The 12,627-nt window shown below is 37.4% G+C and overlaps 1 protein-coding gene across 1 annotated transcript in view; it reads left to right on the top strand.

Annotated features, from left to right (window-relative positions):
- The window catches only part of LOC127415771 (neurexin-3b-like), a 558,207-nt gene that overhangs the window by 271,931 nt on the left and 273,649 nt on the right, over positions 1-12,627 (top strand). The gene's annotated exons all lie outside the window — the stretch shown is intronic.

Here is a 12,627-nt window from a genome sequence, read left to right as displayed (position 1 = left end):
CTCTTTCTTCTTTCCCTCTCTTTTGCTGTCGGTCATTAATGAAGAATAAGCTTTTGTCTGTTTCTATAATGATGTCTCCAGTGTTTAAACTCCGGCAGTTGTACGTCATTTCATCACTCTGAAATTTCTAATCATAGAGGAAAATTCAATTTCATCCCTCATATGGGCTCTTGTGCTTGTGAGATGGTTTTATGCGTGGTCATGGCAGTCACAGCGAGTGCCGTAGCCTTGTAACTTTAATGCTATGATCGTTTTCAAGAGGAAAAATTTGTTTTCTTGGAAAAAGTGAATTAGACATTATGCAAAAATGTATGGTCTATGAAGAGTGGCGTAGTGTATAGGTTTTAATTGTATCTTTAATTAAGCTTGACTAATTCTGTCCATCCCTAATGAAGCATAATCAAGCTCTTTTCTTCTGGAACAATGGAGAATTATTGTATATTGACTTTCTGGCTATGTTTGAAATGGAATATTAGCTTGATATTTACTGAATACTGCACATTATACACTGTAAAATGCCTACTTTTTATTATTATTTTTTTATGGTTAGTGAAACAGTATGCATTATTCCACAATAAATGTTTCAAACAGTTAGTATGCTACATTGTTACAATACCTCATCACATTGTAAAAGGTGTCCAGTTACCATCTTTAAAGTGAAGGTGGTTATGTGACATTTTTAAAATTCAATTAAGTGTAAAAACGTCAAGTGAAAATGGCAACTAATAGGTTAAAATAGAGGGCTATAATATTTCTGATCCATTCATCATATTGGAAATGGAAAGTTAAGTCAAGTGCTATTTGCATTGTGGGATACAATATGTAGAATACTGCACATTTTGGAAAACGTAGTAGGTCATCCTGATATTCTATGCATACAGTAAATTTGCATACATGTGTACAGTATGCATTACAGAAATAGTAAGTGAAGTAAGTTAGTATGCTACAACAAACATAACCTGTCACTTTATGCTTGGTGAGGTCATGCACATATGTCAACCTGAGCACTAGATGGCAATGATGCGCCTATCAAGACTACACTAGCAAGCAGCATAGGATCAAACTAGAACATGCACTCCCAAGAGCATGCAATCAGCTCTGCTTGTATTTTCATCACTGTCTTCATCTCTTGCCAAACACATGCATGCACACACACATATGCACAGACGCACACACACACACGCATCACGCATCAAGCACTCCCCCTCTCTCTTCTGACATAAACGGTCCAAATTGTAAGTGGGCATTATCTTCCCTCTTTTTGACATCCACAAACACAATGGGACACGATCGACATAGAAAACTGGGACACTCTAGAGCGTAACAGAAGCCAGCGGTGTTTGCGGCCAGAGAAAGTGCAACCCTGCATGAGAGTGATTCTAATTAGCGGCTGTAGTTGCACCTGCACATTTGTAGGAGAAAAGAGCGCATGGAGATAGGCAAGCAGCCTTTAAAACTCAAATCCCACTCAGTCCAGCAGACAGACAGTCTAAATAAATCAGGCAGACAGACAGGCAGAGAGAGAGAGCGCGAGCGAGAGAGAGAGAGAGATGCAGACACACACAAAAAAGAGAAAGATACAGAACGAAAATGTGTGGTTAAAAATGGTGGAATTAGCCGGTAACATAGATTTCAGCTGAAGGTTTTAAAGCGTGTTGTCTGAGCAACTGTTTTTTTTTTATTTTTTATTTTTATGTTCATAAATCCTTCCATTGTGTCACGCTGAAGTTGGGGAGAATGAAAGTTAAAAGGCTGCGTATTCATCACGCTAGCCGAACAACACAACAGAACACTCAGCTAAGCTCCAACTCAGCCTCAGACACCTCAGCCTCCAGGGCACCATCTTCAGCCAACTCAACACCTATTTATGAAGGTCACAATACTCTTGCAACAACCCCCTAAAGCATTTCAACAGAAGTTGCGTGCTTAACCAGTGCATATATGCTAATAAGCAAAATTTGCAAACAGCGTGATTCATTTTTACAGTCCAACACCTAAGAAGATAACAATATTACTGCAACAACCCTCCATGGTATTCCAACAAAAGATGCATGGTTAATCACTGCACATGTGCCAATACGCTAAATTTGCTAAAAGCATGTTTCACTTTTACAGTCCAACACCTATTTATAAAGATAACATACTCAAGCAACAACCTTCATGGCATTTTAACAAAAGTTTCATGCATAGCCGCTGCACACATGCTAATAAGCAAAATTTGCTAACAGTGTATATCAGATACAGTCCAACACTTATTTATGAAAACAACAATACTTGTCCACTTAGCCTCCGTGAAATACCAACAAAGGATGCATGCTTAAATACTGCGTAGCCTACATGCTGATGAGCAAAATTTGCTAATAGCATGTTTAATTTTTTCAGTCCAACACCTATTGATAAAGACAACAATACGCCTGCCCTGTGACAGCCCCCATGGACTGCAGACATGCTAATAAGCTAAACTGCAAATTGTTAGGGTGACCATATGTCCTCTTTTTCCCGGACATGTCCTCTTTTTCGGACCTTAAAAAAGTGTCCGGCCGGGATTTCTAAATTTGCGAAAATGTCTGGGATTTGGCTTTAATTGCATTATGATGTGCATCTGGTCTAATACTTCACTGTGTGTGCGCGCATATTTGCATTGCTTTAACCCCTCTTTGTAAGTCCTGCCTTCTCGCACACCAATTAGTCAATTATAAGAGGCTTGCAGCAATTACTGGCCAAATTCCTGCCTGTCAATCTCTGCGAACACGCGAAGCGCTGTTGTGTTCGGCATCAAACAGTTGCTTGACAGTAGCAGCAAATGACAGCTGAGTGGAAACAATGCCCAAAAGAAAGTGCAAATTTACAGAAGATTTGCACAAAAAATAACCATGCTTTCGTCCAGGTCGAGATCCGTGGGAAGCAGAATGTATGACATGTAAAGCTGGCACTTATGTGTCAGTTGCTAATAAAGGTGCAAGTGATTTAGAAGCACACATTAGCTCTGCGAAGCATAAAAGGTCAGCAAAAGGTGAAAGTTCATCAGGTAAATTAACGGACTACTTTTTGCGACCAGGTAAAATTGTTATCACATTGCTTCATTTTCCATGGCCATTCAAAATAATAGTAATAGTAAATGAAGGTACACTCATGGCATCAAATATTTTATTTTAGTACATGGACATTCAAAAAAATGTTGGGAAAAAAAATGTATTTATATATATTTATGTTATGCTAATATGGTTCTTTTTCACTATATTAAAGTTTGCATTCATAGTAACACTGTTTTGAACCCTATTATTTTGAACCCTATTTACTCCTGCAACAAACTCCCTTACTGCATTCCAACAGAAGTTGTGTGCTAAGCCGCCATGCACTTGTTAATAAGCAGAACAGCGTGATACATTTTTATAGTCCAACACTTATAAAGACAACAATACTCCTGTGCCAAGCCTCAGTGGCATTCCAAAAAGAGATGCATGCTTAGTCACTGTACTTGTGTCATAAGCTAAATTTGCTAACAGCATGTTTCATTTTTATAGTCCAACAACTATTTAGACAACAGTACGCCTGCAACAACCCCCAAGGCATTTTAACAAAAGTTGCATGCTTAGCCACTGCATAAATGCTGATAAGCAAAATTTGCTAACTGTGTGTTTCATTTGTACAGCCCAATACCTATTTATGAAGACAACAATACTACTGCGACTGCATTGGCATTCCAATAAACATTGTTTGCTTAGCCTCAGCAGACGTGCTAATAAGCTAAATTTGCTAGCAATGTGTTTCATTTTTAAAGTCCAACATTTATTTATGAAGAATAAAAATACTCCTGCAACAACTCTCCATGGTATTCCAACAAAAGATGCGTGCTTAGCCACAGTGCACATGCTAATAAGCTAACTTTGCTCACAGCATTTCATTTGAAAAATCTATCACTTATTTAGGACAATAGCAATACTCTTACAACAACTCTTAATGACATTCCAAAAAAAAAAAATAATAATAATAATAATAATAATAATAAAAAAAAACACTGGACATGCCAATAAGCTAAATTTGCTAGTGTGTGTTTCAGTTTTACAGTCCTTAGAAATTCATTGTTTTGTTCTACAATCAACTCCACCCCCTTCTAGCTTTATTATTATCAGGGTTTTTAATTTATCCCAAGGACATTTGAGCTATAGGTGCAATCCAGCGCACTGACCGAGGCAATTATTCACCTTGCGTAATTGAATTAGCACTTTATATCCATTGTTTGCCCGCCTCCTCTCATAAAGGTCACCCTTTATTGTTTATGAGCAGTTTAAGCAGCATTCTGGAGGCACACACACACATCAAATCATGGGAATATATAAAGAGTTAATCATGTTAAGTTGCCGTTTGTAATCGTTGGAACCAATGTGCAATAAATAGCACTGTCGGGCCACAATTCTGCTTACAATCCAAACATGCTCGATCGATTTCCTAGGGAAAATGCTGTTTGCTTTAGCACAGGTTATTGCACAAATAAAATCCCACAATAATATGCTCATATCTTACAGGGATAGTTCACTCAGAATTGAAAATTATGTCATCATTTACTCATTCTCATGGTAATCCAAACTGTATGGCTTTCTTTCTTCCATGGGACACAAATGGAGATGGGTTATTTTTTAATTCAGAGAATTGAGCACTGATCTCAAACTAGCTTCTACCTCCTTAATCTCTATATTAACCAAATTGTATAAAAGGCAATTCTTGACTCAGATCTGCAGCAAAAAGCAGTCCCCCGCAAGCTTGACCATGATGTCTTGATCTATGTTCCCCATACTCATTTAGGTTTAGACTCTGCATCTGCTGTTGCACTAAGGTGTGATTGAGATGTCCGGCATCTCATTATTCACTGGTGATCTGTGGATGAGAAACGCCCCTGCAAGAACTACCCAAGGCCCTCTCTCACTTGTGTCTCAAGTGAAATAAGGGCAACATATTTTCATGCCTGGACATTTATAACCCCAAGCATATGTACCTGCAGAGTCCCGCCCCTCCAGCATATGAATTATGCATCAGGCTCCTACATAAAACATGATGAATGAATGCGGATGAAGGCAAACAGGTGTTCCTGTGCCCCTGTTCTCTGGAAAGCAGTTCTGGTTCATAGTCAGCCACAGATGGAGTGGAAGCCATGCCAGCTGGCTTCAATCAGGAGATCCTGTTTTTCTGTGGCGATGTTTCAGGAAGAGAACCTCCTGAACTCACCACATCACCTGGGAAAACAGAGCCACAGACAAACAGAGCTTAGGGGGCTTGCACAATAGTGATGTCAGTCCACACAGTCCGTTTGATGTCAGGGTTCAGTTTGTTTGGTTGGTGTGAAAACTTTTTTTTCTGAACTCGGGTGTGCACCAACGATCCTCAACTGAGTCCGCTTGAAAAGCATGGTCTGGGGTGTTCATGTGAATGGTTTGCAGCAGATGTTATTGATGACATATAATTTGCGTCTTTGCATGCTTTCTGCCATATTTATTATGGTATAATGAATTTCTCATAGCTGCTTGTAACTTAATTACTTGCCTTCTGGGAAAAGCTTGAATTTGTCTTATCTCTTGCAGTGCATCTGCGGCAGACAGACACAAACGCTGTTCTTGTCAAGTAAAGTTGTGGAAGTAAATCCAAAGGGACAAAATATTTCTATATCACAGTAAAACTGCCATCTTCTCCTGAGTCATTACCTATGTAGGTACAGTGGTAAACAGCTGCTGCCAGTACTCGTAGTAGTACTTACATTGATTACGCAACTGTACCAGACAGTGGTACCAGACCCTTAGGGACTATGTTGAAAAGAGACCTACAGGGCCAGGGGTAGGGGTTGGAATCGACCTCTGTTTCAAACCAAGTGAGCAAACGTAGCCACAAGGAAATGCGGTATTACAGTATATCTGAGAGGCACTGTTTTCATGGTGCAAGCAGAAGCTCTTGTGCTTTGATGCTAAATGACACCGAAGCACTTTCAGGCAAGCGAGGCTTCTTGTTGGGGCTCTAGGGAGAGTGCCGTTACCCCATCAAACAGATGCTATTCCACCCATTCGCAAGTTGGAGAGAATGTAGATGTCTCTATTAAAACTAAATGTTTCAGGCTTAGTGCATAACTAAGCCTAGATTATTGAGGGGGGTTAATTATTCAAATGTATCGAGATTCTTTCTCTGGATTACTAAAAAAAAAACTATATATATATATATATATATATATATATATATATATATATATATATATATATATATATATATTTGTTTCTAAAAAAGATTGACTCCCTGAATCAAAATAGAGTTGAATAAAGATTCCCACCGATAGCGCAGACCAACCGCTGATCACTGAATGAAAAGGAATAGCTAAAGTTCTTCCCTGTAATGCCAATTGTGTCAATTTATATGCTAGCACCATGGTGGGTGAATGGTTTAATTGAGGTTACTTGAGATGAAGCACTGGAGGGCTTTCACACTACAGCTCTCGTAGAAGAGTGGAGGAGTTCAGAGCTGTGCTGGTATTCCTGTTTGAAGATTTTATTCATATCGAAAGCCTGACCTCAGCGTTACCTACATTTAGAAGAGATAATGCTTATAGACGCTCACCTCTAAACCAACGGACTGGGAGACTCCGCCATTTGTGGCTGCATGTTGAGATAAGAACAGCTCTACCCGCTGAGAGGCAACTGTTTGGCGAGGCTTGAACAAGGAGAATGATGGAATCAGTCACAATACAGGAATGAAAGAGCGCAGAACATTCATCTGCTCTCTTGAGGCAGGTGACCTTGAAGCAATATGTAGGTTCTTTGCTCCAGGGTTTATGTACAAACATAAAGACATCCATCAATGCATGTCCTGGCTGCCAGTGTGGGGCAAAATTCTGAATTTACTGGAAGAATTGGCTCTTTAAATTCATGAGTTGTATTTGAATTGAATTGGCCACACCCAACAGGATGTTAAATTGAAATGACAGGAATTTAATGAATTGCATTTTAAAAAATGTATTAGCCCCAAAATATTTTGTGACAAAGCATAATTATAACATTAATTTGGACTAATTATACCTATTTATTCCATGATATGTTTCTTTAGGCATGGTATGAAGTGGAGAATTAATACTGAGCATTAATTCAGACTGTTTGGTAATAAGGTGTGCATTATTAGTCATTTTACAATGATTTTATACATTTATTATTATTATTATTATTATTTAGATATTTAGGTAAATAATATAATATAATATAATAAATATGTAATATTATAATTTACTTTTAATCTAATCTAATGTTTCTATAAATGTCTAAGAGTTATATAATTATAATTTACTGGAGTTATATAAGTTTCTTTGAATTTCATATTTTAATTCTAATTCCTTAAAAAATTAAATAAAAAAATAAGAATTTAAATGCATTCTTAATTCAATTATATATGGCAGCATAATCCTTCTGTGTACACAAGACCAAAAAATACTTAACTTAAAAAACTAAAACAAACAAACAAATAAATAAAACTTTACATAAATTCTTTGTAAAAATATTGGGTCACACCTTCTTTGTCTCCAAAGATAGAAACATTTTGATTGTATTTGCATGAAGAACACTTCCGAGATTTGCACTGATACTATTTATCATGGCTGCAGTCCAGTGGTGATACAATTTATTTATGCAAGTTCTGAAATTATTATTGGCTCTTGCATAAACAATCTTTTGCCACAGTGGTCGCGGTACGTCATCTTATTTGCTAAATGCCTTTTTTGTTTTTTAAATGTGTGTACTTCAGCTGTGTGGACCTGGGGTTTGAACAGAAGAGAAAAACAATTATAGGGACAGCATCATTACATGCCGCTCAATTTCTCAACCTATTTTATACATAGCGGATCAGAATTATTTCCTGTTCTGTAGTGACTCACACTTTCTGCTTTTGTACTAAGCTGGAGCTGGACACTAAACACAGAGAGACACTGAAGCTCAGAGAACAGCTTTATGTTCTTATGAAAATATCAGGGTTCCTGCAATGGAAAACCTGCAAATATCAGGACATTTTTAAATGTTGCATTCCAGGCTTGAAAAAAGTCATTTAAATAAATAAAATCGTAAAAGTCATGGACGTTTTAAAAGTGTAATATAATTTTTTCTAGTTCGGCACTGTTTTACAACATTTCAGCTAGATATTGCTCATGTGGAGTGCAACTTGCTTGCAAACCATAGTGACATACAGTTTGTGAGCGAGTTGTTCTTTGGAGTCTGTTTTAAATGCATTGGTCGAAAAGATTCACAAAATTTTCTAAATGTTTCATCTGCCTGAATTTGAATGCATTTAAAAATCCCAATCCTTAAAAATCCCAACATTCTATCTAACAATCACAAGTCACTTGAAAGGTCATGGAAAAGTTATTGGTCAAAATTGGGAATGCTGAAATATAGATTGTGTCAGATTATGTTGTGCTCTGTTTAGAGGTTTTTGAATGCAAGAATACATCCTGTGTAGCATAAGAAAAAAAATATGCTAAATGTTTGAGGTTAAATTTAAATCTCTTTTGATTGCAGATTTTGGTATCTTGGCAAATATGAGCACAGTTTGAGACATTATTGAGATCTCTTCTGAAACTCTGGAGCGGACATGTGGCATTATTGGGGTCTGTTTCTCAGGAGAAGCACCTGAGAAACAGAAAATTTACTCTAAGTGAAAGGTTCCATATGCTCTCTATTTTATCTAACTTTTGTCTAGGAAAAACAATTGAGATATAATGTAGACGTATTTTCGTTTTTTTTTTTTTTCTCCTCTGGGTAATCACTTCTTACAAAACAACTTGTGTATTTTACCCTTGTATTTTAGCACACGGTTAATATCTTTTGATGTTGAGATTCTGTCTGTCTGTTTTAGATCTTGCCTAGGATAAATGGCTTTGTGACTGAGTAATTTCATCATCCTTATCGGTGCACACAGTGTGTGCATCAAACAGGTCCAGCTGTGATAATATTTCTCAGTTCTCAGTATTGCCATTTGTACTAAGTTTGGAGCTTGGAATTTTATTTTCATCGTACGTCATTGTTGAACTGCATTATTTACATTCAGTTGCTTATAATTGATCAGGGTTTCGTAACCAGAATAAAAAACCTGCAATTTATTTGAAGTACTCACCTGTTCTCTGCATTTATCAGCTCCAGCTAGAATTTAGCAATGCCAGTGGGCATTGCTGAATTCCTAATGCACTGGTCAGATAAACAGTTCTGAGAGAATATATTTATCAGTTCTTTGTGTACATGAATAAATCTGTCAATTATCTAAACAAAAAGAAAATCTAATTACAAATAAGGACAAATTAAACTTCAACTATGTGCATTATTCCCTACTGCGGTGATTGGCTGTGGTTTAATTTCACATGAGTGTTTTTGTCGATTAGTTTTTTTCGTCTGCGTTTTCCAAGCTTATCGTCTCTCTCCGTTCCTAGACACTACACCTCTAATAGACTGCAGCGCCGTCATAGCCTTTCCAAGGAATATAATACTCAGGAACCAAACTAGGACACTGATGTCATTTAGATTATGCCAGAGACCGAGAACGTTGTTATTGCATTCAGTGGGTGACAAGGGACCCAATTACCAAACAGGACTGATGTCTCCAGGGTCTGCGGTGTGAAATTGTTTCATATGTACGTGAGAGGGGATGGAGAGCTTTTGACTGGGATAAATGTGGTGGTCAAAGACGGCAGGACCCGACGGTAAAAGTGGCAAAGCAATTTACACAGATTTGATCAAATATGAGCCACTTTGTGACATAGATTGACCAGAAGAATTTTAAATGGCATACGATGAGATGATGGACAACATAGTCAGTGAGCATGTTCACATGGACATTTTTACACTGATTAAGCTTAATAAGCCGACAACGTGTGAGGTCATGTAAACGCCTATTGGGGCAAAGTCACACACGGTTCAAGCCAAAACTGATCAGCACATGTATATTTTTGCCCATTACCCCATTTTCGCGTTGCATGTAAACCCTTTTACCGGCGTTCTTACCGGCTTATCCAATGTGCACAAGTGTTTATGTTTTGACTTCAAAAGCAGATGATTTCAAGCCTCCTGTAAATGTGGTTTGTTTGTGTTGTCGATTTTTTTTTGAATATGCTGATTTGGATTTTGTTATCAGCATATTGGTGCACATGCGAACACATTCACTATTTCATTTTTTAATCAGAACATGGACGGGAATGAGATTTGAGAGCTTTGCTGGATAAAGAAGGTTTTCAGTGAATTATGACTTAAATGTCGATCTGTTTGTCACACAAAGCTACATGGAATATTGTTGTTTGGACAACTGTTATGGGAGTTATATACAGTATGTATAACTGGACAGTTAAAGACTGGAAAAACATCGCCTGGTCTGACTAATCTGGATTTCTGCTGAGGCACATAGATGGTAAGCCAACTGCAGCCTCAGCTTTCTGTTCTTGGCTGACATAAGTGGAACCCGACGTGGTCTTCTACTGTTGTAGCCCATCCGCCTCAATGTTCGACATGTTGTGCATTCTGAGATGCTATTCTGCTCACTACAATCTTACAGAGGGCTTATCTGAGTTACTGGAGCCTTTCTGTCATCTCAAACAAGTCTAGCTACTCTCCATTTACCTCTCTCATCAACAAGGCATTTCTGTCCTCAGAACTGCCACTCACTGGATGTTTTTTGTTTGTTTGTTTTTGGCACCATTCTGAGTAAAATTTAGAGACTGTTGTGCATGAAAATCCCAGGAGATCAGCAGTTACAGAAATACTCAAACCAGCCCGTTTGGCACCAACAATCATGCCATGATCGAAATTACTGAGATCACATTTTTCCCCATTCTTATGATTGATGTGAACATTAACTGAAGCTCCTGACCCATATCTGCATGCTTTTATGCATTGCAATGATATATATATATATATATATATATATATATATATATATACACATACATACACACACACACACACACACACACACACAGTATATATTGATTTTCATAATAGTCCCTATGAACTATTATGAATACAAGCAGCTCTGACATTCTGCAAAATATCTCCCCGTGTTCCATGGAAGAAAGAAAATTATAAGGGGTTTGGAACAACATCAGAGTCAGTAAATGACAGAATTGTAATTTTTAGGCGAACTGTCATTCCAAAGTGAAGCAACTGCTTACATGCAGATTTAGGGATGCACCAAAATTTTGGCTGCTGAAAATGGCTTAAAATGCTATTTCCAGTTTTCAGCTGAAAGACACCACATCTCCATATGTGAAGTGATCGCATAAATATACTGTATGCGCAACGAATTTCAGTGAATGAGTATGTTGACATACACAAACACAGAGCATGTGCGGCTTGTGATGTGCTCAAGATGACGTGCTGCTTCCTGAGTCTCCCTCCAAAAGTGCAAAATATATATTTTTTTCAGTTTTTTAACATAATTGTGTAATATAACTATATTATTAACTACAGTATATTATTATTATTATTATTATTATATTACTATATTCATATTATATTATTATTATTATTAATAGTAATATATTACAAGTTGCAGTAATATTTAAATTGAGTAATGTGATGTCCTATCACAACTAAAGTGAACACAAAAGAGATCCACTAAAGAATCATTTCAGCTTTCCAAGTCCACATACTGTACAATGTGAAGGAAAAAAAAGTGCCAATGGAACTGGTTTCATGTTCACTGAAGATTGTCACTGGAATTATTATTAAATTTGCTGCTGCATTATCCAGTAGAGTAATTAACAATAAAGGTTTCCTTAATAGTCTACAATTTTTTTTAAATGTCTAATCTATTTTATACTGAAATTAGTAGTAATAGAAAAAGTGCTTTTAGTGCATCCCTAATAATAACATTTACAATTTGTGTCTAATTTCAAATAATCAAATCAGTTTCAGTTTCGAATTTTCATTTCGGTGCATCACTATTCAGAATGTTGGAGCTGTATTAAATAGCAGATACAGTAAGTGGTTGATGGATTTTTAGGTTCAAAGACCCCTGCTGATTCAGTACAGTGCAAAGAGTGCACTCACAATCTTTGTTTGAAAGCTGCTATTACACCAGATCCTGCCTTCAAGAATGTCAAAACCTTCATTTATACTGTCACCATCAATCGACAATCAGGTCATACACTCCTCAGCTAATAAACACGGAGAATATCTCAAGCACTTCCACGAAACAAGACATCTGCCTTTTTGTTGTTCCCAGTATTCCTAATCTCATCAGATTGACGTCACCATGCTTTACAATCTTTTTCAACAGTTCTTTATCTGAAATAAACCTTGTCTCTATTCCCATACTCTTGCTCTAGGTGGATGTTTTGAATGGCTTCTTCAGTGATCTTTCCCAGCTAATTAAATTGATGCTGTTTCGTCTCTCCAGTGTGTTGGCACCAGCCTCGCTCCTGGTCTTGAACGTGCTTTGCGATTGTTTTCTCTGTAGTAGGGCAGCTTGTAGCTCACTGTCACAAACATCTGGTTCCCCTCCATTCAGGCACTTTGTGTGCATCCCCTGCTTCATCTGTGTGCTGTTGTAATCATATACAGTCACAAAAGCCTGTGATGTGTACTGGCTGGGTAGCAGGGGAGGCATAGGGTCTCACGAAAATGC

This window comes from Myxocyprinus asiaticus, chromosome 25 (assembly GCF_019703515.2).
Source record: "Myxocyprinus asiaticus isolate MX2 ecotype Aquarium Trade chromosome 25, UBuf_Myxa_2, whole genome shotgun sequence".
NCBI classification, from domain to species: Eukaryota; Metazoa; Chordata; class Actinopteri; order Cypriniformes; family Catostomidae; genus Myxocyprinus; species Myxocyprinus asiaticus.
Note: the sequence above shows the minus strand (reverse complement) of the source record. Positions and strands in the feature narration are given on the sequence as shown.